This window comes from Oncorhynchus keta, chromosome 10 (assembly GCF_023373465.1).
Source record: "Oncorhynchus keta strain PuntledgeMale-10-30-2019 chromosome 10, Oket_V2, whole genome shotgun sequence".
Taxonomy (NCBI): domain Eukaryota; kingdom Metazoa; phylum Chordata; class Actinopteri; order Salmoniformes; family Salmonidae; genus Oncorhynchus; species Oncorhynchus keta.
The window spans coordinates 22,996,796-23,015,783 of record NC_068430.1 but is presented as its reverse complement, the minus strand read 5'-3'; the positions used below and the strand labels follow the sequence as shown (position 1 = coordinate 23,015,783).

The window sequence follows — 18,988 nt, the reverse complement described above, 5'->3', positions numbered from 1 at the left end:
TTATGTCCATATTTTACAAGTCTAAAAAAGAGAGCACCTTTCATAATGTTGCCAAACAAAGACTCAACAAACTTACCTGAGACTCCCTGTCTCTGCCAGTCTGTCCCTGCCTATCTGTCCATCGGTTTGATCGCTAGCTCTGCAAATTCAGCTATTGTGTATGTGAACCCTGCCAACATAAAACAAAATTGCTATGGTGCGATTGACTGGATTAACCTCATGTTAGCTACATGCATTGAGTGCCTTTCAGATGGTAGACACGAACACTCTGTTACCTTGCGAGCTAAGGAACACAAATTTCATTGCTAGCTTCTCTCATTGACTCAAATTCAAACAGCTGCAAACACTGGTTGATGTTACTGTAGCTAGCTAGCAAAGGTCAAACATTTTTTTTTTCACCTTTATTTAACCAGGTAGGCTAGTTGAGAACAAGTTCTCATTTGCAACTGTGACCTGGCCAAGATAAAGCATAGCAGTGTGAACAGACAACACATGGAGTAAACAATTAACAAGTCAATAACACAGTAGAAAAAAAGGGGAGTCTATATACAATGTGTGCAAAAGGCATGAGGAGGTAGGCGAATAATTACAATATTGCAGATTAACACTGGAGTGATAAATGATCAGATGATCATGTACAGGTAGAGAGATATTGGTGTGCAAAAGAGCAGAAAAGTAAAAAAATAAAAACTGTGGGGATGAGGTAGGTGAAAATGGGTGGGCTATTTACCAATAGATTATGTACAGCTGCAGTGATCGGTTAGCTGCTCAGATAGCTGATGTTTGAAGTTGGTGAGGGAGATAAAAGTCTCCAACTTCAGCGATTTTTGCAATTCGTTCCAGTCACAGGCAGCAGAGTACTGGAACGAAAGGCGGCCGAATGAGGTGTTGGCTTTAGGGATGATCAGTGAGATACACCTGCTGGAGCGCGTGCTATGGATGGGTGTTGCCATCGTGACCAGTGAACTGAGATAAGGCGGAGCTTTACCTAGCATGGCCTTGTAGATGACCTGGAGCCAGTGGGTCTGGCGACGAATATGTAGTGAGGGCCAGCCGACTAGAGCATACAAGTCGCAGTGGTGGGTAGTATAAGGTGCTTTAGTGACAAAACGGATGGCACTGTGATAAACTGCATCCAGTTTGCTGAGTAGAGTGTTGGAAGCAATTTTGTAGATGACATGCCGAAGTCGAGGATTGGTAGGATAGTCAGTTTTACTAGGGTAAGCTTGGCAGCGTGAGTGAAGGAGGCTTTGTTGCGGAATAGAAAGCCGACTCTTGATTTGATTTTCGATTGGAGATGTTTGATATGGGTCTGGAAGGAGAGTTTTCAGTCTAGCCAGACACCTAGGTACTTATAGGTGTCCACATATTCAAGGTCGGAACCATCCAGTGTGGTGATGCTAGTCGGGCATGCGGGTGCAGGCAGCGATCGGTTGAAAAGCATGCACTTGGTTTTGCTAGCGTTTAAGAGCAGTTGGAGGCCACGGAAGGAGTGTTGTATGGCATTGAAGCTCGTTTGGAGGTTAGATAGCACAGTGTCCAATGACGGGCCGAAAGTATATAGAATGGTGTCGTCTGCGTAGAGGTGGATCAGGGAATCGCCCGCAGCAAGAGCAACATCATTGATATATACAGAGAAAAGAGTCGGCCCGAGAATTGAACCCTGTGGCACCCCCATAGAGACTGCCAGAGGACCGGACAGCATGCCCTCCGATTTGACACACTGAACTCTGTCTGCAAAGGAATTGGTGAACCAGGCAAGGCAGTCATCCGCAAAACCGAGGCTACTGAGTCTGCCGATAAGAATATGGTGATTGACAGAGTCGAAAGCCTTGGCAAGGTCGATGAAGACGGCTACACAGTACTGTCTTTTATCGATGGCGGTTATGATGTCGTTTAGTACCTTGAGTGTGGCTGAGGTGCACCCGTGACCGGCTCGGAAACCAGATTGCATAGCGGAGAAGGTACGGTGGGATTCGAGATGGTCAGTGATCTGTTTGTTGACTTGGCTTTCGAAGACCTTAGATAGGCAGGGCAGAATGGATATAGGTCTGTAACAGTTTGGGTCCAGGGTGTCTCCCCCTTTGAAGAGGGGGATGACTGCGGCAGCTTTCCAATCCTTGGGGATCTCAGGCGATATGAAAGAGAGGTTGAACAGGCTGGTAATAGGGGTTGCGACAATGGCGGCGGATAGTTTCAGAAATAGAGGGTCCAGATTGTCAAGCCCAGCTGATTTATACGGGTCCAGGTTTTGCAGTTCTTTCAGAACATCTGCTATCTGGATTTGGGTAAAGGAGAACCTGGAGAGGCTTGTGCGAGGAGCTGCGGGGGGGCCGGAGCTGTTGGCCGAGGTAGGAGTAGCCAGGCGGAAGGCATGGCCAGCCGTTGAGAAATGCTTGTTGAAGTTTTCGATAATCATGGATTTGTCGGTGGTGACCGTGTTCCCTAGCCTCAGTGCAGTGGGCAGCTGGGAGGAGGTGCTCTTGTTCTCCATGGACTTCACAGTGTCCCAGAACCTTTTGGAGTTGGAGCTACAGGATGCAAACTTCTGCCTGAAGAAGCTGGCCTTAGCTTTCCTGACTGACTGCGTGTATTGGTTCCTGACTTCCCTGAACAGTTGCATATCGCGGGGACTGTTCGATGCTATTGCAGTCCGCCACAGGATGTTTTTGTGCTGGTCGAGGGCAGTCAGGTCTGGAGTGAACCAAGGGCTGTATCTGTTCTTAGTTCTGCATTTTTTGAACGGAGCATTCAATGCAGCGAAAATGAAGACTGGTGACGGTTATACATGTGTTTTATTGTATTGGGTGGTAGATGTAAAGAAATGTCTAATATATCCTTTGTTTGAACTACTACTTACTGGAGGTCAGCCACCAACGACAGAATCTGTCAGATTCCCACACATGCACTGTACCTGCATCATGTGCGACTGCAGGTACTACAAAGATCAATGTATCAGAATAAATGACAAAATACTTATATTTTGTAATGTATATAGTTGAAATATTTTTATAAAAATAATTAAATACAAAAATATATTTGCATGTAGCCGGCCCAGACAGCAACAACATTCTCAGTAAAGGTTACCTAAACGTTTTACTTGCTATGAATGCAATATGTTGTTGTTATTTTCTACATTGTACAATAATAGTGAAGACATCAAAACTATGAAATAACACATATGGAATGATGTAGTAACCAAAAAAGTTTTAAACAAATATATATTCTATTTTAGATTCTTGAAAGTAGCCACCCTTTGCCTTGATAATGGCTTTGCACACTCTTGGTATTCACTCAACCAGATTGGGTTGAGGTTGGATGATTCTGGAGGACAGGTAATTTGATGCAGCACTCAGTCACTCTCCTTCTTGGTCAAATAGCCCTTACACAGCCTGAAGTTGTGTTGGGTCATTGTCCTTTGAAAAACAAATGATAGTCCCACTTAGCGCAAACCTGATGGGATGGCGTATCGCTGCAGAATGCTGTGGTAGCGATGCTGGTTAAGTGTGCCTTGACTTCTAAATAAATCACTGACAGTTTCAGCAGCAAAGCACCCCCACACCATCACACCTCCTCCTCCATGCTTCATGGTGGGAACCACACACGTGGAGATCCTCTGTTCACCTATTCTGCATCTCACAAAGACACAGCGGTTGGAATGAAACATCTCACATTTGGACTAATCAGAACAAAGGACAGATTTCCACCAGTCTAATGTCCATTGCTTGTGTTTCTTGGTTCAAACAAGTTTCTTCTTATTATTGGTATCCTTTAGTAGTGGTTTCTTTGTAGTAATTTGACCATGAAGACCTGATTCACGCAGTCTCCTCTAAACAGTTGATGTTGAGATGTGCCTGTTACTTTAACTAAATTTATTTGGGGTGCAATTTCTGAGGCTGGTAACTCCAATGAACTTATCCTCTGCAGCAGAGGTAACTCTGGGTCTTCCTTTCCTGTGGCGGTCCTCATGAGAGCCAGTTTCATCATAGCACTTGATGGCTTTTGCGACTGCACTTGAATAAATTTTCCGGATTGACTGACCTTCATGTCTTAAAGTATTGATGGACTGTTTTGCATATTTGAGCAGTTCTTGCCATAATATGGACTTGGTCTTTTACCAAATAGGGCTATCTTTTGTATACCAACTCTACATTGTCACAACACAACTGATTGGCTCAAATGCATTAAGAAGGAAAGACATTCCACAAATTAACTTGAAATGCATTCCAGGTGACTACCTCATGAAGCTGGTTGAGAGAATGCAAATAGTGTCCAAAGCTGTCATCAAGGCAAAGGGTGGCTACTTTGAAGAATCTCAAATGTAAAATATATTTTGATTTGTCTAACACTTTTTTGGTTACTACATGATTCCATATGCGTTATTTCATAGATTTGATGTCTTCACTTTTATTCTGAAATGTAGAAAATAGTACAAATAAAGAAAAACCTTTGAATGAGTAGGTGCGTCCAAAATTTTGACTGGTACTGTATGTGAAAATGAACACACCAAAATGAAATGCAAAGCACATTGGATATTATTATTGTCTTTATTTCGGGACTGAACTAATTAGAATAATACTCAGCATGCTTTGGAACTGTTCATTTTTAAATATACATTCAGTTCACTTAGCAGTCGCTCTTATTAAACAATAGTGCCATCAGACTTCTGATACCAATGTAGGGTGAAAGAGGACCACGTAATTGAGAACCGTTGCTGATCCTCAACATGGGGGCCCCTCAGGGGTGCATGCAGAGTTCCCTCTTGTACTCCCTGTTCACTCATAACTGCATGGCCAGGCACCACTCCAACACCATCATTAAGTTTTCCAATGAAGCAACAGTGGTAGGCCTGATCACGACAACAACGAGACAGCCTATAGGGAGGTCAGAGACCTGGCCGTGTGGTGCCAGGACAACAAGACGAAGACAAAGGAGATGATTCTGGACAACAGGAAAAGGAGGACCGAGCACACCCCCATTCTCATCGACGGGACTGTAGTGGAGAAGGTTGAGAGCTTCAAGTTCCTTGGTGTCCAACAAACTAACATGGTTCAAGCAACACCAAGACAGTTGTGAAGAGGGCACAACAAAACCTGTTCCCCCTCAGGAGACTAAAAAAATTTGTCATGGGTCCTCAGATCCTCAAAAGGTTCTACAGCTGCACCAATGAGAGAATCCTGACTCCATTATGATATAATTGATTGTTTGATTGTACAGAGGAACAAACATCAGTTAGGGCTGACTAGGATCCGGAGAACATGCCAGGGCAAGTACAATTGGACTGAGTGTGGGTCAACACCTTTACCCCTGAATAAAACATGACTTAGCCAGTGTATTTATAGCACCTCTAATTACTACAGCAGCATGGTACAGCCTATTGACTCCTATGAATAATTGACACAATGAAAATCACATGGATTTATGAAAAGATGGCGTGGAGAGGGTAATGAAACGTTGGGTTCTAGTATTTTTGTTGTTGTGTTTTATTAGGATCCCAATTAGCTGTTGCTGACACAGCAGCTACTCTTCCTGGGTTCAACAGTCCACACAAAACATAGAACATGACATAATACAGAACATCAATAGACAGCTCAAGGTCTGAACTAAAAATAAGAACAACAGAACCAAATAAGATCCAACCTGTCACCACACAGAGAGAAAGAGACCCATTACTCTAGGCCTACATCCAAACATGTTACATCTCCATTTTTATTTTACATTTACATTCAGTAGTATCAATCAGTAACACCATTACATACATCAGTACATATTCTTATGCCTACGAGTTCCAAATGAGGGATTGTGGCCAGTGTGGCTGAAAACATTAGTTTGTTTTAAAACCAAAGCCTTTTTGATGCAAGTACACAAGGTTTGTGAGGAGCCAGTGGACAGTAACACTGTAACTTCGCAACCTCGGTGCAGTGGCGCACATCTGCTAAGTACCTAGGCCCTGGCTGGCAGTGAGGTGACACTCTAATGACCACAATAAAATGCATTTCATTCACACCTTCACCATGACCAATCCATTTTTCACACATGGCCTTTGTAGCTCCCCACCACCCCTCATTCATATCCAACTGATAAATCCTCAATCCCAGGCTCCTTTACCACTCAAAGCACTCACCTGATGAATCAAACCACTAATTTGATCCTCAACTGACCTCCAAACCTTTCTTTGTCTCTGTCTGGATCACCACAGGCAAAAAGGCAGAACACTCCACCTAGTGGCCACTTGGATTAAAGCACAGACATAAAAGAGCATCATGGTCATGTTGGTTCCACTTTTTATTTGATTATTTATTTATTTTTATTTAACTTTTATTTAACTAGGCAAGTCAGTTAAGAACCAATTCTTATTTACAATGACGGTCTACAAAAAGGCAAAAGGCCTCCTGCGTGGACAAGGGCCTGGGATTTTAAAATATTAAAGAAAAATACAATATAAATATCGGACAAAACACACATCACAACAAGAGAGACACAACACTACATAAAAAGAAACCTAAGACAACAAAATAACAGCAAAACAGGACAGCACAGCATGGTAGCAACACAACATGACAACAACATGGTAGCAACACAAAAACATGGTACATTATTGGGCAAAGTCATCAGCACAAAGGTCAAACTGATAAAACTGAGATAAAACTGTCAGTTTGAGTGTTTGTTGCAGCTCGTTTCAGTCGCTAGCTGTAGCAAACTGAAAAGAGGAGCGACCTAGGGATGTGTATGTTTTAGGGACCTTTAACAGAATGTGACTGGCAGAACGGGTGTTGTATGTGGAGAATGAGCGCTGCAGTAAACATCTCAGATAGGGGGGAGTGAGGCCTAAGAGGGTTTTATAAATAAGCATCAACCAGTGGGTCTTGCGACGAGTATACAGAGTATACAGAGAGCTGGTCACGGGTGTACCTCAGCCACGCTCAATGTACTAAACAATATCATAACCGCTATTGATAAAAGACAGTACTGTGCAACCGTCTTCATCGACCTGGCCAAGGTTTTCGACTTTGTCAATCACCGTATTCTTACTGGCAGACTCAACAGCCTTGGTTTCTCAAATGACTGCCTCGCTTGGTTCACCAACTACTTCTCAGATAGATTTCAGTGTTTCAAATTGAAGGGCCTGTTGTCCGGACTTCTGGCAGTCTCTATGGGAGTGCCACAGGGTTCAATTCTCGGGTCGACTATTTTTCCTCTATATATCAACGATGTCGCTCTTGCTGCTGGTGATTTCCTGTTCCACCTCTACACAGACGACACCATTCTGTATACATCTGGCCCTTCTTTGGACACTGTGTTAACAAACCTCCAAGCGAGTTTCAGTGCCATACAACACTCCTTCCGTGGCCTCCAACTGCTCTTAAACGCTATTAAAACTAAATGCATGCTTTTCAACCGATCGCTGCCTGCACCCACCCGCTGACTATCATCACTACTCTGGACGGTTCTGACTTAGAATATGTGGACAACTACAAATAACTAGGTGTCTGGTTAGACTGTAAACTCTCCTTCCAGACTCAATTTCGTGCTCTGCAATTTCACTGGATGTTGTCGCGGTGGGGCACTAGCGCCCCACCTAGCTCAAAGAGGTTTTTAAACATCTCCAATCCAAAATTAAATCTAGAATCTGCTTCCTATTTCACAACAAAGTCTCCATCACTAACGCTGCCAAAGATACCCTCGTAAAACTGACCATCCTACCGATCCTCGACGATATCATTTACAAAATAGCCTCCAACAATCTACTCAGCAATCTGGATTCAGTCTATCACAGTGCCATCCATTTTGTCACCAAAGCCCCATATACCACCCACCACTGCGACCTGTATGGTCTCATCGGCTGGCCCTCGCTACATATTCGTCGCCAGACCCACTGGTTCCAGGTCATCTCTAAGTTATTTCTAGGTAAAGCTGTGCCTTATCTCAGCTCACTGGTCACCATAACAACATCCACCCGTAGCACGCGCTCCAGCAGGTATATCTCTCTGGTCATCCCCAAAGCCAACACCACTTTTGGCCGCCTTTCCTTCCAGTTCTCTGCTGCCAATGACTGGAAAGAATTGCAAAAATCGCTGAAGTTGGAGACTTATATCTCCCTCACTAACTTTAAGCATCAGCTATCTGAGCAACTTAACGATCGCTGCAGCTGTACACAGCCCATCTGTAAATAGCCCATCCAATCTATCTACCTCATCCCCATATATATATATATATATATATATATATATATATATATATATATTTTTTTCTCTTTTGCACACCAGTATTTCTACTTGCACATCATCATCTACACATCTATCACTCCAGTGTTAATTTGCTAAATTGTAATTACTTCGCTACTATGGCCGATTTATTGCCTTACCTCCTCATGCCATTTGCACACACGGTATATAGACTTTTTGTTCTATTGTGTTATTGACTGTATGTTTGTTTATTCCATGTGTAACTCTGTGTTGTTGTTTGTGTCACACTGCTTTGCTTTATCTTGGCCAGATCGCAGTTGTAAATGAGAACTTGTTCTCAACTGGCCTACCTGGTTAAATAAAGGTGAAATTAAGGTGAACAAAAATAGTCACATAGCTGTCATCAATACTGGGCGAGTAGTCTCCTCTGATTGGTCCATGCTCAGTATGCAACACCATGCCAAGGCATAGGTCCAGGTGTTTACAAAGGCACTGAAAATCCTTCTTTTTCCTAAAAATTCAGTTATCAAATCGAGTCTTCTCCATTCCAGGAAATCACTGACCCTTCAAGGGAGCCTATATGCACAGCATAGGTTTAACCAAAACTGACAGCCTGACTTCAAGTCAGTACACCTGCAACCTCAAACTTAGCACTACGCAGCAGCACTGAAAAAATCTATCACACTACTTTTAACAGAGCAAAACTAGCGACAGCCTGCCTCCCTGCATTCGAACAACCATGGGATAGTGATGAAGGTCCCAGTGAGTGTCACAACAGCACTGAGGAAGGGGGGCAGCCTCATCAGGTGACATTGTCTCTGAGGTTACAGACAACAACTGTCCCTCTCTCACCATATCTTGTTCCTCAGCAGCATTCGGCAGGAAAATGCATTTTGTATTTTTCTGGGGATTGTAGTATTCATGCTCCTGGGTGTTCAGAGATGACATGAGTTAGCAACTGACTGCAGTAGAGTGCTAACACAAACGGGTATAAGACAATACAATAGGCATACAGTAGATGTATTAATTTAGTAAAATCATTAATCTCACCTTTGACCAATCGTAGCTGGAGGCATAGGCGAATATGTTGCCGTTGTTGTGGAAGCAGCAAGTGGTGATTGGAGAGTCCAGCTGCTCTGAGGTCTTTAACTTGGTGCGGGCATCTTTGTCCCAGAAGATGAAGCGTCTGTCAGGTCCCACAGTGGACATTGTACCGTGGACAGGGTGGAAGGAGATAGCATTCACCTGAGAGAGTGAGGTAGAGGGGGAGAAATGGAGGGAGAGCAAGAGAGAGGGGGGGAGTTAAGAGAGAGAAAGATATAGAAAATATGGTAGGGAGAGAGATCAATGCTACGTTGTTTAGTTTGAGACTAATTGACAACTACTCATGTAAAGAAAGGCACCATTGCATTACTGAATAAAGACAAGGCAACATACAGTTTATACAGCAGGTCTCGCCAACCCTGTTCCTGGAGAGCTACCGTCCTGTAGGTTTTCAGTCCAACCGTATTCTAGCACACCTGATTCTAATAATTACCTGGGTGATAAACTGAATCAGGTCAGTTACAAATGGGGTTGGAGTGAAAACCTACAGGAGGGTAGCTCTCCAGGAACAGGGTCGTAGGGTAGCAGTGTTGGTGCCATTGGACCTGTGACACTTAAAGATAAAGTTGTCCTTGGATCTGCAACAAAAAACACATAGACAGGTACATCACAATTCAATAATCTTACTGGGACTTTGAATTCCAAAACTTGAGTCTTCTATGTGGCCACACAGGTTTGGGGGGTTAATGTAGTGGATAGCCATGCGACCCCCAGTGCAAAGCCTGCGTAAAGCCCGCTTGGCCTTAAATATTTCCACACAGCAATGCTATAGAGAATGTTCAACAAGGGCATTCAGAGGTCATTCATGAAGAACCGATGCTGCAAATGCTCAGGATGATGTTAAGATGAACAGTATACAGAGAGAGAGAGAAACAATACGTGATTAAGAGAAAAGGAAAGGGAAGGCCTCTCTCTGCTATGGCCAGCACTGCTATGGGGTACACCACATATGCACACTAGCTTCTCTCTGGCATCTGCAAAGACATTATGGGATTGGGGGAGCATGTGTCCTAGAACTGAGGGGGGGGACAAAGAGATGAGGGAAGAAGATCATCACATCTAACATCCTCCTTTTGTAATTAGAACCAATGACTTCAAAAGTGCACTTTATAGCATTCTGAGAGATGACGATTCTCAAATGTTTAGAATGACGGTCTTCAGTGTTTTGTCCCAGCTGCCCGTCATAATACAGCTGTAGTTAGTAGTTTTTATCCAGTGCCATCGTGCTAGAGGGTAAATGTGGAAAAGTGTATAATCAGACCCGGGAATCCAGGTATTTATTATTCCCATTTCCAAGACAGCGACATAGCATTGTTTCTCATTGCTCATCCAGCATCTTAAATGTATTGTAGTTATAAGGCAGTAGCTGTGTGCACAATAGTATGTTCATAATTCTCTGTGCTTGCAGTTCTAGTGTGTTATGCCAGGCTTACATCACTCCAGCAAATGTCCAGTACATGACCAGTGTGCATCTGCTGGGCCATGGAACCCAAACCGGCTGTGCGCGAGCGCCACCGTGCGCTATCGTGCATACATGTATTTTGTCCCCCTACACCAAATGTGATCACGGCATGCAGGTTAAAATATCAAAACAAACTCTGAACCAATTACATTAATTTGGGGACAGGTCGAAAAGCATTAAACATGTATGGCATTTAGCTAGTTAGCTTGCACTTTCTAGCTAATTTGTCCTATTTAGCTAGCTTGCTGTTGCTAGCTAATTTGTCCTGGGATATAAAAATGGAGGAGTTGTAATTTTACCTGAAATGCACAAGGTCCTCTACTCCGACAATTAATCCACACATAAAACGGTCAACCGAATCGTTTCTAGTCATCTCTCCCCCTTCCAGGATTGTTCGTGTTTGAACTTAAATGGTGATTGGCATCTACACTTTCATAGTATTACCTCAACAACCGGCAAAACAGTTTGTCTTTCAATCACCCATGTGGGTATAACCAATGAGGAGATGGAACGTGGGTACCTGCTTCTATAAACCAATGAGGAGATGAGAGAGGCAGGACTTGCAGCGCAATCTGCGTCAGAAATAGGAATGACTTCTATTTTAGCCCTCGGCAACGCAGACGCTCGTTGGTGCGCGCGAGCAGTATGGGTGCAATAATTGAATAAAATATATTCCTAAAATTATTTTGCAACGCTCACGCAAGCGACACGAGCGGTGTAGTCAGGGTATTAGGGATGGTCGGCACATTGTCCTGCACCTCCCAGCACTGCACCTTTGGTAAGGGCACAGGCATGGTGGGCGGAATGAAAGCCATTCAGCTGATGCTGTCATCAGGTGGCGAGGTGAGCTCAACGTCCTGTAGCAGAGATAATGCAGCTAGAATTTAAAATAATTGAAAAGATGACATCAACAGAGAGAGCTGCCTCGCTTCTAGTTCTTAAGAATCTTTGCAGTATTTTGTTTTTTTTATGTATTATTTCTTACATTGTTAGCTCAGAAAATGTTATGTGTTATTACATACAGCCGGGAAGAACTATTGGATATCAGAGAGGCGGTAACTCACCAGCACTACCAGCATTACGACCAGGATGTCACGTTCTATTTGAGCTTTTCTGAACCTTAATTAACCTAATGATGCTAACCTGCTACGAAAAGACACTTCTGACATTAGCTGCATCCCATTTAGTCAAAACCCACCTGTGCCAGTACTCAACTTCAACTGTCGCAGACAGATGATGTAAGGTTTTGCATGTTGTATTATTCATAGAAATTTAAAAAAAAATTTTTTGCAATGCCCCCATACTATCAAATTATCAATATTATTTATTATCATTTAAAATGGAAACTGCATGCAATGATGCAAACTTCTGATTGGAAATCTGACTGACAGTGTAGGCTACTTGGTTTTTAAATGTTTTCAGAATTTTCCCAAATTACCTGACACTACTAACATGGTGTTGGGTTGAGGATTACATTATATTAATTTCAATTTAATATGACTATAATTTCAGTAATATTACTGATATGGGTGGGTTTTGGGAAGCCTGTACACCCACAACATACTTTTACAGAAGTAACATAGAATAACAACTTTTCTCAGCATGTGATCACAGAATCAAAAACTCTCAAGGTGCACATCTAAAGAGAAACCTAGGCGATAAACTTGCTCTAGCTTGCCCATTTCACATGTAAATCAAGATCAAAAGGGAAGTAAATGTGCTTCAATTAATATTATAATGCAACATGTTTCCCCGCAGCTTTTTTGCCACGTTTACATGCTATCAGAGTTATCACAAGCTCCTAGTTCCCAGTGGGAAATTTCACTTGAACGACCCTCCAAGTCGGAATTATTAGTGGGAAACTCTGAGAAAATGTTGTTCCCTGAGGTGCCAAGTCGTGACGTTTCACCACGGATCTTTTACCTTTTCAACAAAAAGATGACAACAACTCAGTTTTTTGACAGACATTATCAATATGGAGATTGTAGCTAGTTTGACATATGCCAATGTTAAGCAAGCTAACTAATTTTATTATTAGCCATTTTAGCTAGATTATCAAGCTAACTACAATCTTTTACTGGTTGAAGAATTGTTCCGACTTCAAAGGCAAATGAACACATTCATGTCGGACTTAGGACTTACGACTTCCCACTTCCGAGTTTCCCATTTCCCATGAGCACATGAAGCCACCCTTTGTCTTGAGGTATCGTCCTCCTCAGCATATATGGCATTGATCAAGCAATGGTGTCACAACTTTCAATTACCTGCTTTGTTAGATGGCTTCATATTCTGATAGATGGACAGAAGCAACCAATAGAAAGACACCCACCTTTCTAGATCCAAAACACCATATAAACCAGCATTCAAGCCTTGTAATCTTCACATTCATTGCAGAGACAGACAGACACAGACCCGGAGGATGTAAACTTTTGAGTATCATATTGCAGCAAGGTACAATGGCATTAGCATAACATTCCAATTGTAAGTACCATATTTAATTTAATTGATTTGTCTTATTTTATCCTGTTGACACTTCCGTGAGTAATTCCTCTGTTGTTGAGGTTAGGTTGACATTCCAAATTGTTCCATTGAAACCGATCTGCAGCTGGCTGAAAGGTGTTGCAGTAATACAACTCATTATATGCTCCAAAGGTTCCCCATGATGATGCAGAGACTTTGGCGCAGTGGATCTCCAACATGGGAAAAGATGCCTCTTGGTCTCTGGGTAGACATTCAATATTGGGCTCTGAGAATTTTACAGAGAACTGCTTTTATGTAGTTGACTCAGGATGTAGTTTATGACCCGGTGCCATCCCAACATGCACAGGGAAGCCTAGATTGGATATACACTATCGGTTAAAAGTTTTAGAACACCTATTCCTTCAAGGATTTTTCTTTATTTATACTATTTTCTACATTGTAAAATAATAGTGAAGACACTACTAAAGGACAACAATAATAAGAAGAGACTTGCTTAGGCCAAGAAGCACGAGCAATGGACATTAGACTGGTGTAAATTTGTCCTTTGGTCTGGAGTCTAAATTGGAGATTTTTGGATCCAACTACAGTGTCATTGTGAGACGCGGTGTAGGTGAACGGATGATCTCTTCATGCGTATTTCCAACTGTAAAGCATGGAGGAGATGTGTTGTGGGGGTGCTTTGCTGGTGACACTGTCTGTGATTTATTTGGAATTCAAGGCACATTTAACCAGCATGGCTATCACAGCATTATGCAGCGATACACCTTCCCATCTGATTTGCCCTTAGTGGGACTAACATTTATTTTTCAAAAGGACAATGACCCAACACACCTCCAGGCTGTATAAGGGCTATTCTACCAAGAAGGAGAGTGATGGAGTGCTGCATCAGATGACCTGGCCTCCACAATCCCCCGGCCTCAACCAAATTGAGATGGTTTGGGATGAGTCTGACCGCAGAGTGAAGGAAAAGCAGCCAACAAGTGCTCAGCATAGGTGGGAACTCCTTCAATACTGTTGGAAAAGCATTCCAAGTGAAGCTGGTTGAGAGAATGCCAAGCGTGTGCAAAGCTGTCATCAAGGCAAAGGAGGTGTATTTGAAGAATCTCAAATATAAAATATATTTTGATTTGTTTAACACTTTTTTGGTTACTACATGATTCCATATTTGTTATTTCATAGTTGTAATGTCTTCACTATTTTTCTACAATGTAGAAATTAAAGAAAAACTTTTTGACTGGTAGTGTATTTTTGCTGATTTGTGTGCTAATACTCAATGATGTGACCCATAAGTCTATGGTGTGACCATGCCTTGAGGAACACACTATTTCCTGATTCACACTATTAGGTCAAACTGAGACAAGCTAGGCTGAGTTGTACTGGGCTGGTCTGGTATTTATCAAATCAAATCTTATCTGTCACATGCGCCGAATACAACACGGTAGACCTTACCGTGAAATGCTTACTTACAGGCCCTTAACCAACCATGCAGTTTTAAGAAAGATAAGAGTTAAGAATATATTTACTAAATAAACTAAAGTAAAAAGATAGTAACCCAATAAAATAACAATAATGAGGCTATATACAGGAGGTACCGGTAGTGAGTCAATGTGCGGGGGTAATGGTTAGTCTAGGTAATTGAGGTAATATGTACATGTAGGTAGGGGGAAAAGGACTATGCATAGGTAATAAACAGCCAATAGCAGCAGCATAAAAAAAATGGGGGCCAATGCAAATAGGCTGGGTAGTAATTTGATTAATTGTTCAGCAGTCTTATGGTTTGGGGGTAGAAGCTGTTTGGAAGCATTTTGGACCGAGATTTGGCGATCCGGTACGATTTGCCATGTGGTAGCAGAGAGAACAATCTATTACTAGGGTGGCTGGAGTCTTTGACAATTTTTAGGGCCTTCCTCTGACACTGCCGAATATATCAAATCAAAATGTATTTGTCATATGCTCTGAATAAAACAGGTGTAGACTTTACAGTGAAATGCTTACTTACAAGCCCTAAACCAACAATGCAGTTTTAAGAAAATACCTAAAAAAGAGACAAGAGATAAGAAAAACAAGTTTTTATTTTTTAAACATTATATTTCACCTTTATTTAACCAGGTAGGCTAGTTGAGAACAAGTTCTCATTTGCAACTGCGACCTGGCCAAGATAAAGCAAAGCAGTGTGACACAGACAACAACACAGAGTTACACATGGAGTCATCAATAAACAAGCCAATAGCACAATAAACAAGTCAATGACATAGTAGAAAAAAGAAAGTCTATATACAGTGTGTGCAAAAGGCATGAGGAGGTAGGCAATAAATAGGAGCGAATAATTACAATTTAGCAGATTAACACTGGAGTGATAAATGAGCAGATGATGATGTGCAAGTAGAGATACTGGTGTGCAAAAGGGCAGAAAAGTAAATAAAATATAAACAGTATGGGGATGAGGTAGGTAGATTGGGTGGGCTATTTACAGATGGACTATGTACAGCTGCAGCGATCGGTTAGCTGCTCAGATAGTTGATGTTTAAAGTTGGTGAGGGAAATACAATTCTCCAACTTCAGCGATTTTAGCAATTCGTTCAAGTCACTGGCAGCAGAGAACTGGAAGGAAAGGCAACCAAATGAGGTGTTGGCTTTGGGGATGATCAGTGAGATATACCTGCTGGAACGTGTGCTACGGGTGGGTGTTGTTATTGTGACCAGTGAACTGAGATAAGGCGGAGCTTTACCTAGCATAGACTTATAGATGACCTGGAGCCAGGGGGTGTGGCTACGAATATGTAGCGAGGGCCAGCCGACTAGAGCATACAGGTCGCAGTGGTGAGTGGTATAAGGTGATTTGGTAACAAAACGGATGTCACCTTATATAGACTGCATCCAGTTTACTGAGTAGAGTGTTGGAAGCTATTTTGTAGATGATGACAAGTAATTAAAGAGCAGCAGTAAATAACAATAGCGGGGCTACATACAGGGGGTACCGGTACAGAGGTCCTGGATGGAAAGAAGCTTGGCCCGAGTGGTGTACTGCATCCGACAGCAAGGCCTTGCTGTCGGATGCAGAGCAGTTTCCATATTAAGAGTGATGCAACCAGTCAGGCAGGATGCTCTCGATGGTGCAGTTGTATAACTTTATGAGGATCTGAGGACCCATGCCAAATATTTTCAGTGTCCTGTGGGGGAATAGGTGTTGTTGTGCCCTCTTCACAACTGTCTTGATGTGATTGGATGAGGTGGTCACCAGGGAACTTGAAGCTCTCAACCTGCTCCACTACAGCCCCATCGATGTGAATATTTTCCTGTAGTCCACGATCATCTCCTTTTGTCTTGATCACGTTAAGGGAGAGGTTGTTGTTCTGGCACCACACTGCCAGGTCTCTGGCCTCCTCCCTATTGGCTGTCTATTGTTGTCGGTGATCAGGCCTACCACCGCTGTATCGTCGGCAAACTTAACGATGGTGTTAGAGCTGCTTGCTGTACAACGTTAAAACCTATTCAGTCTGTCTACAATCAGGCTCTCAGAGTGCTTGATAGGAAGCCCATTAGCCATCACCACTGTTACATCCTCAGAAAGCATGAGCTCCTGAGTTTGGAAAATCTTGTGCAATACACTGATGCATGTCTTGTATTCAAGATCCTAAATGACCTGGCTCCCCCTCCACTCAGTATTTTTGTTAAACAGAAAATCCAAACATATGGCAGCAGATCCACAAGGTTTGCCATGAGAGGTGACTGTATAGTTCCCTTAATGAAAAGCACTTTTATTAAATCCGCTTTTTCTGTGAGAGCTTCCCATGTCTGGAATACACTGCCATCAGACACACACAACTGCACCACATATCACACTTTCACAAAATGCATGAAGACATGGCTGAAGGTCAATCATTTTTGTGGACATAATCCCTAGCTGTGTATTGCCGCTTTCCATGTTGTCTGTTGTCTGTCACTTTGTTGCTTTTATGAATTTTGTCTTGTTGCTTTTTGTTCTATGTTGCTCTGTCTGTATGCTACGTCTTGCTTGTCCTATGTTGCTCTGTCTCTATGCTACGTCTTGCTTGTCCGATGTTGCTCTGTCTCTATGCTATGTCTTGCTTGTCCTATGTTGTTCTGCGTGTGCTCACTGCTCAATGATGGTCTATATTGTCATTTTTTTTTAATAACCTGGCCAGGGACTGTGGTTGAAAATTAGCCGGCTGGCTAAAACCGGCACTTTTACTGAAACGTTGATTAATGAGCACTGTCTCTGTAAAAAATAATATAAATAAATTCAAACTAAACTCAAACTCAGAGTCGTGCTGTTGCCTTCCCTTACCACCTGGGGCAGCCCGCCAGGAAAACCAGGATCCAGTTGCAGAGGGAGGTGTTTTGTACTTGGGTCCTTAGCTTAGGGATGAGCGTTGAGGGCACTATGGTGTTGAACGCTGAGCTGTAGTCAATGAATAGCATTCTCAAGTAGGTGTTTCTTTTGTCCAGGTGGGAAAGGGCAGTGTGGAGTGCAATAGAGATTGCATCATCTGTGGATCTGTTGGCGCGGTATGCAAATTGGAGAGGGTCTGGGATAATGGTGTTGATGTGAGCCATGACCAGCCTTTCAAAGCACTTCATGGCTACAGACGTGAGTGCTACAGGGACTATGGTGGTCTGCTTGAAACATGTAGGTATTACAGACTCAGTGAAGACACTTGCCAGTTGGTCAGTGCATGGTCTGAGTACATGTCCTGGTAATGCAAGATGGCGTAGCAGTCAGACGTCTTTGTCGTTGTCTTGTCGTGTCACGTTAATAAATAAAAAAATCTTTGTATATATTTTGTATATATTGTTTATATTTTTAACCTCAATTTCAACATACTCTCCTGCAACCCGCCTCACCCTGTGTGGTATGGATCTGCTATTTTCTATACTTTAGAACCGGAACCCCCAACAGAAGCTAGCCAGCTAACTAGCTACTACCGAGGGGGTTTCAACCGGCTCCTCCGTCGTGACGTCCCCTGAATGCCCATCTGCTAGCCTGCTAGCTGTGGCCCACTAGCTGTCTAGAGCATATCGGACTGTTTTTTCCCCCTCTACAACATCTCCACATCTCCGGATTCCTACCACAAGCTCTGAACCTTTACACCGGATCATTGCAGCTGCTATCCAAGTGGCTTCTCCTGGCTAACGTCTCTGTCCCGAAGCAAGCACCAGTTAGCCTGGAGCTAGCCCCGAGCTAGGCCCCCCTCCCGGCTAGCTGAAGAGGTCCATCAGCCAATTTCTTGGGCTACAATACCCATTTTGCCAATTGGCCTGGACCCTTTTACTGCCTACATGGAGCCCTGCCGATACATCATGACTGGTCTGCCGACATAACTGTCCGAGGGGGCTACAACAGACTCTTCCGTTGTGACGTCCCCCTAAGGCCGTTCTGTAGCCTGCTAGCCCCGGCCCACTAGCTGTCTGAATTGCCATGTCTCCAGTATTCACATCCTACCATACAATTGTCTGTATATTATGCCTCGAATCTATTCTTCCGCTCCCAGAAACCTGCTCCTTTTACTCTCTGTTCCGAACGCACTAGACGACCAGTTCTTATAGCCTTTAGCCGTACCCTTATCCTACACCTCCTCTGTTCCTCTGGTGATGTAGTGATTAATCCAGGCCCTGCAGCGCCTAGCTCCACTCCCATTCCCCAGACGCTCTCATTTGTTGAGTTTTGGAAGAATAACAGCCTTGGTTTCATGCATGTCAACATTAGAAGCCTCCCCCTAAGTTTGTTTTATTC

General features: G+C 43.0%; 1 pseudogene; it reads right to left on the bottom strand.

Annotated features, from left to right (window-relative positions):
• Nucleotides 1-6,679: 6,679 nt before the first annotated feature.
• LOC118388149 (mRNA export factor-like) lies at nt 6,680-10,774 on the bottom strand (annotated as a pseudogene).
• Nucleotides 10,775-18,988: the final 8,214 nt, after the last annotated feature.